Source organism: Vulpes lagopus, chromosome 17, assembly GCF_018345385.1.
Source record: "Vulpes lagopus strain Blue_001 chromosome 17, ASM1834538v1, whole genome shotgun sequence".
Taxonomy (NCBI): Eukaryota; Metazoa; Chordata; class Mammalia; order Carnivora; family Canidae; genus Vulpes; species Vulpes lagopus.
Window position 1 is genome coordinate 2,564,365 of NC_054840.1, and position 13,372 is coordinate 2,577,736.

The 13,372-nt window shown below is 43.8% G+C and overlaps 1 protein-coding gene across 10 annotated transcripts in view; it reads right to left on the reverse strand.

The window, feature by feature from the left end:
* NAALADL2 (N-acetylated alpha-linked acidic dipeptidase like 2) overlaps positions 1–13,372 on the reverse strand; it is a 1,267,271-nt gene that overhangs the window by 50,313 nt on the left and 1,203,586 nt on the right. The gene's annotated exons all lie outside the window — the stretch shown is intronic.

Sequence of the window (13,372 nt, forward strand, 5' to 3'; positions counted from 1 at the left end):
AATGACAAATACTCACCACTTGCTTCAACATGGATGGACCTGGAGGGCATTATGCTGAGTAAAATAAGTCAATCGGAGAAGGACAAACATTATATGGTCTCATTCATTTGGGGAATATAAAAAATAGTGAAAGGGAATAAAGGGGAAAGGAGAAAAAATGAGCGGGAAATATCAGAAAGGGAGACAGACCATGAGAGACTCCTAACTCTGGGAAACGAACTAGGGGTGGTGGAAGGGGAGGTGGGAGGGGGGTGGGGGTGACTGGTTGATGGGCACTGAGGGGGGCACTTGACAGAATGAGCACTGGGTGCTATTCTATATGTTGGCAAATTGAACACCAATAAAAAATAAATTTATAAAAAAATAAAATAATTCCTTATAAAGCAGTTCAGAATGACACACAATAAAATAAACAGTAGAGAGAAATAACTGAAAATCAATATCTGGTTATGGGACTAAGTAAAACTCAAGACAAAATTAATGATCAATTTATTTCAATTTCAATTATTTATTTATAATTGAGTCTGAACAGATGGTTACCAGAGGGGAGGTGGGCAGGGGGCTGGGTGAGATAGGTGACGGGGATTAAGGAGGGGGTGATGATGACGAGCACCCCATGTCCTAAGGAAGTGCTGCATCACTAAATCGTACGCCTGCAACTAGTATTACACTGCATGTTAACTAACCGGGATTTAAATGAAAACTTACCAAAAAAAAATAAAACAAACTGTTGTTTTCATTAGGAATCAGAAAATATAAATGTAATTTAGTCTGAAAAACTCCATTAAACTCTCCGTTACTATTTTCCTTAAGGCTTTACTCTGTTAATAATGACTTTTCCAAAATCTGTCAAAACCTAGTATCATTTATGTATCTTTGGGGTCCATGTTTAAGTCAAGTGAAAAAAAAAAAACCCTCTACTGGCATCTCCAAAACTCACACCTGGCATCTCCATACATGCACATCCCCCAGCCCCGGCTCCAGGGCTGTGCTTGAAACCAGCATATGCACTCCAGCTGAACGAGCATCTGCTTCCTCGACTGAGCAAATCGTCTGCATCCATATACATCTCAGAGGAACTTCCTGCTGGCAGCACATGCCACTGTTACTCTCCCTCTCTCTCAATTGATGTTTAATATTTACCTGGGCTTAACAAATGTCCCTACATCTCTAATAACCCTGAAGCCGGCACACAGGGAAATGTGGCTGCGTTGATGTTATTAACGTACTATGAAATGCTGTTAGTAAATGAAAATATTGTCTTGTGAAACTACACAGGGGAAATTAGCACACTAACTCGAGACATTATAGAACACGTAAAAGACAACAACTTACGGGGAAAATACGATGTTAAATATGCACATCTACAGATTCGACAAGGGTCAAATTCCATTTATTTAAAAGCCATAATTCCCAGTTGTTTGCACAATTTGTATCATGATAAAAGTAAAATTCAATTTGATCTTCTAAATGCTTGAAAAACCTACATCTCTTAGAAAGAAAGAGGGTGAAGGAACACTTTGGGTGTCCTTTTATTTCCTTGAGATATTTTTCTCCCAAATGTAGTAACCGCTTCCCCCTCCCCCACCCTCAATGCCTCCGGTTTATTTGCAGAATTTCATCCCCAGAATAGTGATCACACAAATCCTGGGAAACTGCCTACTCTGATAATGCTGTTTTTCAGGGGAAAAGCTTTATCTGCAATAGGTTGATATGAATTCTGTCTCTATGCCACCTCACTACATCCAAATCATGTAAGAAACGCTGATATTTGGAAATAAATTATTTGTAAAAAGGAATTTTTAAAGAAGATTAAGAAGCATTATGGTTTCTTCTTTTCAATTTGCACTGGATAATGGAAACGGCAGAACAGACATGTTTTGTTTACAGTTTTGGAATCTGGAAGCCACACATTATAAAAGATTAAAATGAAAGGATGGGGAGGGAAGAGAAAGGCAACTTCACCTTGTGCCACTGCTGTGAGTTGTTTTGCTTTGTCTTAAGAGTCATTTGGCAGCTCCAACAACTGGAGCGTAAGCCAGCCACCTTGCTATTTCTTTCAAAAAGAACCTGACAACAAATCCGGGGACTTCCGAGGCACCTGGCCCACGATAGAATGCTTCCACCCCACCGCTTTATTTGCAGCCTCGTAAGCAAGAGGGGGATTTGCATAGGTCTCACCATGAAGTGGGAGGAGATGAGCCGTACTCCTAGTCTCTCATCCACTCTGGAATCACTTTTCTTCAGGCAAGCCGAAGCAAGCTCCTCTTGTATTTATATAAAGCCCCGCTGTTTTCAAAGTTAAGCTTTACACTTAAATGTCTCATTTTATTATCTTGGCAAACCTAGAGGCAGGTAGTGGGGGAATTAATTCTACGTCAAAAACATAGGTATAAGGGTAAGCCTTCCTGGGTTCCAGTCCAAGGTGGTAATATAGGAGGATCCTGGCCTTACCTCCTCCCGTGGACACACCGAATCTACAGCTACACCTAAAACAATTCCTTCCGGGGGAAAAAAAATCTAATTGTGTGTCTCTGACACATCAGCCAATAAAAATTCTACTTTGAAATGTGTAAGAAAGGCCGAGATGCACTCTGACCATAAACACTAGCACATCACAGCAACGTATAATTGGGAGAAAACTCTCAACTCCCAGTTTCTCCCTGAGGAGAGAAGGGTTTGGATCCAACATGGAGTGCTCTAACCTTTCAGACTTCCACCGGAGGGACAGGCCCCCAAAACATCTAGCCCTACAAGCCAATGAGACTTGTGTCCACAAAGCTGACAACACTATAGCAAATGAAGAAACAGGACTTAAGGGGCCTGTGAGGACTTGTTGTGAGTCCCCAGGGCTCAGTGAAGAGGTAGCAAGCAAAAACTGACCATATCCCAGTGGCCCTCTGAAAGAGGTCTATTTACATATCGTGAAGGCCACAGCTTGAGCATCAGGGTTCTGATTTAACACACACCTAGGGGCCACCTGCAGTTCTCTCCGGAGACCGAGGCTGCCACGTGCCCTCTTCACATTGTCTCTCTGCCCTGCTCATCAGTGTCTCCCTGAAAGGAGCCTGGGCACCTGCCTGGTGCCCAGGTTTCATCGCTGTCACCCAGAAGATGCACCCCCTTGGTTGCCTGGCTCTGGTGGCCGGTGGGGCTTGAGTTATTGAGTTTGAATTCCCAGAGGGCTGCGGCAAACAAAATAAACCCACTTCTTAATCAGCTATCCCCTCAGGGTTCAGCCTGAAATGAGAAGAGGAAATGCCAATCTCCCAGTCCTCCCTGAAGGAGGCTTACGTGCATATTTTGTAACTGCTGCCTGAGGGTCAGGTGCCTACTACAACACACATCCAGGCACAATTGTGATCTCCTTCCCCAGAGAACAGGGAAGTCAATAGATACGATCTTAGCATTCTTCCAACAGCCTCCTCCAAACCACCGATATCCTCCTAGAAGGAGTTTATATACCTATCTGGCACCCCAGCTTTTACAACTGCCACCTCGGGGACGGGGACACACCCCTTGAACCCTGGCTATGGAGGCCCATGGAGTTTGCATTCCTAAGTTTCACAGGACTGCAAACAAAGAATCATTTCTTAACCGGCTATCCCTCTGGAGCTCAGCACTTAGGAAGCCAACAGAAGGGGTGTCTGGGTGGCTCAGTCGGTTAAAGCTCAGGTCACAATCCCAGGGTCCTGGGATGGAACCCCACAATCCAGCTCCCTGCTCAGCGGGGAGCCTACTTCTCCCTCTCCCTCTATAGCTTCCCCTGCTTGTGCTCTCTCTCACTGTCTCTCTCAAATAAATAAACAAAATCTTAATAAAATAAAATAAATAAAATAAAATAAATAAAACAAAATAAAATAAAATAAAAAGCTAGTAGAATTGTCTGTTTTTTAGTCTTTCCCTGAAAGAGGTTTATTTACATACTTCCAGAGCTGCATCCTGAGGACCTTGCTTCCAATCAGCCTACATCTAGTTGCTGACTGAGATTCTACTCTTTGGGACACTAATAGATCTTAGCACACCCTCAACCACTGTAAGCCCAATCACAAACAAATAAGAGAAAACCAAGAGCTAGGGCCGGGCTGAATAATACATTTTTTGTCTCCTACACAAGGCCATTCTGTCAAGATTAGAAATGGTAGTTGTTTTTTTGTTTTTTGTTTTTTGTTTTTTTGTTTTGTTTTGTTTTGTTTTTTATCTAGTGCACAGAAACCCACACAGGCAGTGAAGAAGAGTAAAGAAATAGAGATATAGATTCCAAACAAAAGGATAAGAAAAAAACTTCAGAAACAGACCTTAATGAAATGGAGGTAAGCGATTTACCAGATAAAGAGATCAAAATAATGAATTTGCTCACCAAGATAAGAAAAACAATGCATAGCAAAGTGAGCATTTCAATAAAGGTACAGAAAATATTTTAAAAAGTACTGAACAAATCATAGAACTGAAGAATACAACAACTGAACTGAGAAATTCAGTAGATGATTTCAATAGCTGACTAGATCAAGCAAAAGAAAGGATCAGCAAACTCAAAGATATGAATCCATCCAATCAGAATAACAAATAGGAGAAAGCAGAATAAAAAAGAGCCAGACTAAGAGACACATGGGATATCATCAAATAAGTCAATATTCACATCCTAGAGGTCCCAGGAGGAGAAGAGAAAGAGAAAAGAGAAGAAAGCTTTAAAAATGTCTTTAAAAATTTTTGAATATCATTGAAAACAATGTTGCCTTAGTGTCAGGTATACCACATAGTTATTGAAGGGCTCTATACCTGATGCTCTGCTCACCCCAAGGGCAGCTACCACCTGTCACCACACAACACTATCACAATAGCACGGACTATATTCCCTATGCTGCGCCTTTCATCCTGGAGACTCATATATTCCATAACCAGAAGCCTCTATCTCCCAATCCAATTCCCTCATTTTGTCCATTCCCTCAAACCCCTTCCCTCTGGTAACAGTTTGTTCTCTGTATTTATGATTCTATTTATTTTCTCATTCGTTGTATGTTTTATATTCCACATATGAGTGAGATCACAAGTATTAGAAAGCTTGGTTAAGGAAATAATGGCTAGAAAAAAAATAATAATGGCTAGAGCATCTGGGTGGTTCAGTTGGCAAAGTGTCCAACTCTTGATTTTGGCTCAGGTCATGATCTTAGGGTCATGAGATCCAAGTCCAGGTTGCCCCAGGCTGTGCTCCAGGCTCAGTGGGGAGTCTGCTTGAGATTCTCTATGCCTCTCCCCTCATTCACACACACAGGATTTCTTCTCTCTCCCTAAAATGAATAAATCTTATTTAAAAAGAAAAAGAATGGCTGAAAAGTTTCATAATTTATAAGACCCAAATAAAATGAATCCACAGAGAACCATGTGAAAACACATTATAACTAAATTGTCAAAAGTTACAAGCAAAGAGAGAATCTTAAAAGAGGCAAAGTGAAAAACAACTTGTTCCATATAAGAGAACCTCCATAAGATTATCAGTAGATTTTTCTGGAGAAACTTGACAGGCCAGGAGAGACCGGGATAATATATGGAAAGTGCGAAAAGAAAAAAAAAAAAAAAGCCAATCAAGGATATGCTGCCCAGCCAATGTGTCCTTCAGAATTGAAGGAGCAGTTCAGAGTTTTCCAAACAAGCAAAAACTGAAGAAGTTCACGCCCAGTACTCTCTAACACTCTTACAAGAAGTGTTAAAAGGAACTCTTGAATCTGAAGCAAAAGGATGATAATTAGTAATTGGAAAACAGGGAGGGATAAATTTCACCAATAAAGGCAAATATATAGTCAAATCCAGAATACTTTGATTTTCAATGGTGGCTGGGAAATCACATAAACCAAGTATGAACCAAAATACAAAAACCTTAAGAAATAACTACCATAAGTTTTTTAGCAGATAAATAAGGTAATGATGTAAATTGGGGCATCAGAAACATAACCTTGTGGGGGCGTGGGAAGGTAAAAATATCAAGCTTTAGTGTGCATTTGAATTTAAGTTGTTTTCAGCTTAAAATAAGACTATCATAAATATGAGATGCTTTAGGTAAGTTTCATGGTAACAGCAAAGGGAAAATCTGTAACAGATACACAAGAATGAGGATAGCAGTTGGAGCATGACGCTATGGAAGATTGTCAAATCACTGGGATGAGAGCAGGAGAGGAAACAGAAGAACTCTAAAACAGCCAGAAAACAATGAACAAATGGCAATAGTAAGTCCGTGCCTCAATAATTACTTTAAATGTCAATGGGCTAAATTTTCCAATAAAAAGAGTGGATGAAGGGACAAAAACATAAGACCCAGCTCCACGTGGCCCACAAGAAGCTCACTGCAGCTCTAGGGACATACCCAGACTGAAAGTGAGTGGAGGGAAAAAAACAAAACAAAACAGTAAGTTCCTCGTAAATGGAAACCCACAGGGAGCAGAGGCAGCTTAACTTACACAAGATAGAGATCGTGATAGGAGACAAAGAAGGTCACAGCACAGTGATAAAAGGAGTCAATCCCACCAGAGGATATAAAATTTGTAAATACTTATGCACTCAACATGAGAACGTCTAAATATATAAAGTAAATATTAACAGACGTGAAGAAAGAAAAGAACACTACAGTAACGGGGGGAGGGGGAGGTTAGGTCTCTTTCAACAGTGCACAGGTCATCCAAATAGAAAATCCATGAGGAAACCCTGGACGAAAACCAGATGCTTGACCGGATGGGCCTCACAGAGGGTTACAGAACATTCTGTCCCATAGCAGCTGAACACACCAAAAAAGTCTTAATTTAAGAAGAGTCAAATCGCATGGTGTGAAACTCGAAACCAATGGCAAGATGAAGACTAAAATTCACAAACAAGTGGAGATTTAAGTATCTCCCTGGCTTGGGCAGCTGAAGTGCATGACAATGACAATGGCAGGATCCTGGGCAGCGAGCACTGTGCAGGGCTCAGAATGGCTGGAATGGCTATTGGGCCAGCTTCCCCAGGGGAGGGGACAGGGCATGGGGTAGTGGTGGCCAGAGCTGCTGGTGTGCACCTGTGTGGCTGGGGAGCTGGCTGCAGGGGCCTGAATGATGACAGGGGCCAGCCACAGGCCATAGCCATAGCCACACCCGGGGGCAAAAGCAGGGGCTGGGGCCAGTGGTGGGTGCATGAGCAGCTGCAGGACGTGGGCAATCAGCGAGAACCCAGGTGGCTGCAGAGGCTGGCTGCAGGCCTGTGCACTTTGGGGGTCTGGTAACCAGAGTTGCTGCTGGCAGCACGTGGGTGTGCACCACAGGGGCTGTTGGCAGGTACCCTCCACAACACGAGCCTGTGGCCTGGGGTTGGCCTGGCTTCAGGCCCACAGGTGGCTGCAGGGGGTCTGGCTCTGGGTGTGCATGTGAGTGAACGCAGATGCTGGTCCCAGAGGCTGGCCCCAGAGTGTCTGGTTGCAGAGGCTGGCCCCAGAGGCTGGCCCCAGAGTATCTGGTTGCAGAGGCTGGCCCCAGAGGCTGGCTAGAGAGGCTGGTTGCAGAGGCTGGCCCCAGAGACTGGTTAGAGAGGCTGGTTGCAGAGGCTGATACAGAGGCTGATGCAGAGGCTGGCCCCAGAGGCTGGCCCCAGAGGCTGGCCCCAGAGGCTGGCAGGTCACACACAATAAAGGCCAGTCACAGCCACTGGAGCCAGCTGAGCACATGCACACGACCTCCCAGGGACTCGCTGCTGGTACTCAGAGGCACAGGCCAGGGAAAGGAGGAGTCTGGGCCGGGTCCTTCATGTGACTGCAAAAGGTCAGGGGGCCTGGTCACTCTTGTGCTCTTTTTGCCTACAGGGAGAACTCTTTTTGGCTAGAGAGTTTCCTCTGGATGCTGAGCAGGGCTAGGCCGGGCAAGGGGTAAGGCGGGAAAAATGAAGCTATTCTCCCCACCCCCAAGACCCCCCCTTTTTTTTAATTTATGAGAAAGAGAGAGAGCAGAGCAGGAGGGAGGGGTAGAGGGAGAAGCACACTCCCCACTGAGTAGGGAGCCCTATGTGGGGCTCGATCCCAGGACCCCAGGATCACAACCTGAGCAGAAGTCAGGTACTTGACCTAGTGAGCCCCCGGGCACCCCACTCCCTACCCTTTTTGTGTCCTTATTCTCAGGTTACTTTACTCTGCTATTTTGCTGGAACTCTCTGGGTGGCCTCCTGAGATTTCCCAGAGCTGTTTTCATCCTTGGACCACTGTCTCCCTGTTCTTTGTGGGAATATGGTGGCCTGCACCTTCGGCCTTATCGTCCTGGTGACGGCATACCCTGGAGCCACCTGAGATTCCCTGATAATAACTTTACAAGCACATAATCTGCCTCAGGACCTTCCCCACTCTCCCCAGGCCACCCTACCCCCATCCTACAAGATAAAGGAAGGATGCATTACAACAACAAATGACAGCAAAATTATTCTACAGAAATAAAAGTGTTCAAAAAAGATTATATTGAAAAATTACTTAATGAACCCACACTGCAAAGGCTTCCCTCTCTTACTAGGTAATATTGAAATTTCTGGAGTTCCTGGTTTCCCTGGTATCAGGCAAGATTATATTATTGCAAGATAGTAATAGTACAGCCTTCTTCTAGATTTTTTTTTTAAGATTTTATTTATTTATTCATGAGACACACAGAAAGACAGACAGAGACACAAGCTTCCCGTGGGGAGCCCAATGCGGGACTCGATTCCAGGACCCCAGGGTCATGCCCTGAGTCAAAGGCAGACACTCAACCACTGAGCCACCCAGGTGCCCCAGCCTTCTCCTAGATTTTAAGGTTAATAAAAGAAATTAATATTTTGTCATATAAAAATTTCTCTTTCTCCAACCTAAAATAATTTTAGTCGTATTTAAAGGTTCAGGGGAATGTTTTCAGAAACTTAATAAAGGAAGATAGACATACAAACACACACATGTAATTTTTGGTTAAACTCTGTAATCATATATTGCTTCATTGCCATGCAGGGAGGTATTTTCATATTTTTTGATTTTGCCAAAAATCTTTTCCATACCAGTCTAGAGATTAAAAAAAATATATTTACAATTCTGTGAATATTGACAGTAGGCATTCTCCATCCCCCTCCCCCATTATTAGATCTCACTGGCAAATACAATGACTGTATCTACAATGATTGTTTTGAATGAATTCATTTAATTCAGTGACAAAAGATTTGGACAAAAATAGATTTATTAAAGCAATACCAATACCATAATTCTATATATATATATTTTTTTGGGGGGGATCCCTGGGTGGCGCAGTGGTTTGGCGCCTGCCTTTGGCCCAGGGCGTGATTCTGGAGACCCGGGATCAAATTACACATCAGGCTCCCGGTACATGGAGCCTGCTTCTCCCTCTGCCTGTGTCTCTGCCTCTCTCTCTCTCTGTGTGGCTATCATAAATAAATAAAAATTAAAATATATATATATATATATATTTAGTTATAGGCAGAGACACTCAGTAAATATGTGATTTGTTCCATTTTTAATAATTCCAGGTTAAAGCAAGCATGGTTTGTGCCTCCTACCTGAGCTGCAAGTTCAACTACCATTGTGGGATTACTTCTACGTCCTCAGACTTCTAACGCAGTACAGCCCCACTCTAGGAGGTCGTGTGGTGAGAGAATTATAACATCTACATTGTAGGGTAGTGTGAGGAAGAAACTGAGAGAGACCGGCATGCGATGGCCTGGTGTGACATAGCAGGACAATTAGATGAATCATGAACCATCTCTCTAGTATCTACTGAGCTTTCATCATCGCTGTGCAATTGGGAGGAAAGAGAAATATAGGACAGTTTCTCCCCTATGACTTCCTTCCTTGATATGACAACCTGTATCACTTTCACACAATCGGAAAAGAAGGTAAGCATAGAAAATTCAGCGAACATGAATCTTTTGTTTTCTAGAAAGCACTGCTTTGCCTTCCATGCTAAACATACGGTGGGTTTCCACCACATGTACATATTTTGGGCTCAAGAAGCTAGAGTGAGAGGGGGGAAGGATACCCCAGATCAGGGGAATAAAATGGACGAAAGCCCTGAGCAGAAGGAAGCATGTATATTCAGAGAAACATGAAGAAACCAGTGCAGCTGAAGTGGAGTTGTTGGTTAGCAGGAAGGAAAGAAGTTTGCATGTCGGGTGTGGGGTGAGGGGTCAGAAAGCCCTAAAACTCAAGCAAAGCATGTGGCCGTGATTCAGTGATCCATGCAGAGTCCTTCCCTATTCCCTTAACTTCCAGGGCAGAGGCATTAGCTAATAAATTATGGTCTGGTGAGTCTTCAGAACATGATTTTGTGGTGTATGGTGCCCTTCGGGCTGTTAGGTTCATTCTGAGGTGACCTGACTCTGATTTATGCCACTTTGTAGTAGAAAACCCATACATTAGCAACACATGTCCCGCGGATAACAAACCTCAGGGCAGCCGGCTGTTGACAAGGGGCCTCAGTCTGCCTTGAGGTGAGCAGGACAAGAAGCAGCCTTCCGGGCCTCGGCACTGCTTTCCCAGACTGTGATGTCAGCAGACAAAAGAAAGCAAGGATGTGCTGCTGACGTACCCAGTCTATTTTCTCAGCAAAAAGAGAAATGAAAGGGCACTGCCTAATGTCAGTGCGTCAAATCTATGTGCCCCTGCCATGGCTGAAATTCAGTATTCGGATTCTTGTTACCCGTCATTCAAAATACTCCACAAACTCCCCAACTGATCCAAGCATCTGCCTCAAACCCATTCTCCACACTATAGCCAGAGCTATGCAGTTATTTATGCAAAATATATCTTTATGTACCTCCTCCCCCCAAAACACACACCTACCTATGTCACCTTGCTGCTACTTTTCATAGCTAGGAAAATTGATGGCAGGCAACATTCAACTAAAAAACCTATGATCTGACAAGTCCTATTATTAGAAAAACAATTACTTGAAAGTCAAACTGTCTCGGAAAATCAAGGACTTCTATATATCGCCCACGACTACTAGAGCATGTCACTTCAGACCAAATTTACATCCTGGAAACCAGCGTACAAAGCTTAAATGCCGCTGAAAGGTCTCTGCTATGAGGGAGCATGTAGAAATGAAGGTACCCGGTTACCTTGGAAGGGAGCTCCAGTGGTTGTCAGAGGGTGGCTCGAGCACTACTTACCATGGAGAGGTTTGGGTACGCGACGTTTACAAGGCCTTACCAGATAGACCTGTGCCCACTGCTTTGTACACACATTTGTGAAGCTCAAAAGTCAGAGAGGCAGGTGGGAAAACTGCTATAGAATTCCTAAGCTTCCAGGAAGGAAACAGTTCAAGATCCCGCCCTTCTCTTCTTAAGATTTCAAAGACATTAAACTCGTCTGATGAGCTGGAGTTTGTCCCAAAGGATGTTGCCTGGCAGCAAAGGACTTCAAAAACAGCATCAAGGAAATCCAAAAGCTACAGGGAGGGAAATTCATTTGAAGGAGGAGAAGGAGTTTAACCAAGAAAATACAGGGGACGTTCTGTCCATAAACCTTGAGGCTGTTAGTAGGAATTCCCTGTGACTGACCCTGTCTGGGCCATGAGCCTCATGCAAGGAAAGTCTATGTGAACCTCAGGACGTGCACAGTTACACAGAAGGCAGTAAACTTGGGGACCCAGCATCATCAGGCGGTGGGAAGCCCAGAGATAGATGCACCCCTCGGGGAGAGAAGGCCCTCTGCTCTCCAGCACCCTGGGAAACCCCGTTACAGTCGTCGCCAAGCCCCTGCAGCTACCAAGGGCTGAGCACAAACCCTGGGACACCCAGTCTGGGGGCTGGCCTGGGCTTTCAGTGCAGAGGCACTGTGGCTGAGTTATGTAAAAACTCTCTGCACCTCTGGCGGCCATGTAGACTGATGGATGAGCTATGGAATGAAGGAAAAGAGGCATAAACAGGGTATGTCTCTATGGTCTTTTAATTTGATTATTAAACAGATGGGCCCTCAGTCTGTCCCCTGAACCAATGAACTTTTTTGTTTTGTTTTGTTTTGTTTTGTTTTGAATACACACTGACCCCCATGGATGCCAGGGCATTAAAGAACTAAGACAATCTGTTGGCAAGAAACCCACTGGTGAGAAATACAAGCTCCCTGGCCTTCCTCTGTCCTTCCAGCCTCTGCCCCAAGGCCCGTCGCCTCTGGGTGTCCTCCTCCTGAACTCGGAGCACGCTACCAGGAGGTGACCATGAGCCTCACTCGGGGTTCCCTCCGAAACAGACCATGAGACAAAATATGAGTGCAAATGGTTCGTTGAGAGGGGAAGATAGCAGAATGAGGAAAGGCAGCCAACAGAAGGCATTTTATCACGTCCCTGTGTGCAACTGGAACTTAATCCTGCTGGGAACAATACAGAAGTGACAAAGTAAACTAGTTTCCTTGGAATTTTCTATGATTGCCTCATGGAGGTATGAAATCTTCAACTCTTCTGGACCATTGTCCCCATGGCACAAGAGAACCTCGGCAAAGAGATGGAAATCGGTTGCCAAAATCGAATGTTTCCTTTTCTATGCCTAGACCACAAAAGTAACTGATATAAGCCTTTTTAAAAACTGTATTTATTTGAGAACAAGAGGTGGGGTGGGGAGTATGAGGGTGGGAGGAGGGCAGTGGGAGAGGGATAAGCTGACTCCCCACTGAGCAGGGAGCTAGAGCCAGACCTGAGGCCATGCGACTGGATCCAGGACCCTGGGATAGTGACCTGAGCCCAAGGTGGATGCTTACAACTGAGCCACCCAGGCACCCACAAGGTTTTTGTTTTTTCTACTGTTAAGATATCTTTCCTTTTTCAAGGAGTGTCATCATCCATCGGTTATTAAATTGTAGCAAAAAAAAAAATATGTACAGATTACTTTGGAAATAAGTTAGTTTACTGGTAATTTTTGATAATTCTTTTTCAGTACGTGTAGTCATAATTTTGACTTTGTAAGACAGGTATCTTCCTCTAGTCATATTGTTCTTAGAGGAAAAAAAAAACAGTATTTCTTAGCACATTGGAGAAAGACACTAAAGGTGCCGACTTTTCTTTTATATCACGTCTGGTAGTAATTTGCACTGAACGACATATATGCTCACTGACAAATTGAAAATTAAGTATCTTTATTATATTCCACTAACTTCAGCCCAGTGTTAACAATAATAGTAACTGCAATAGCAACTGACACTTATGAGTTCTTGCCATATGCCAGGCATTATTCTAAATTCTTTCCATGAGTTAATCCATTTAATTCTTACAATAGCCTTGTTTTATTTTGCAGATGAGAAAACAGAAGCACTGCTCAGTGAAGTTACTTTCCCAGAGCCACTTAGGTTGTACATGCTATTCTGAGATTTGAGGCCCGGGCATTCTGGCTGCAGAATCTGGAC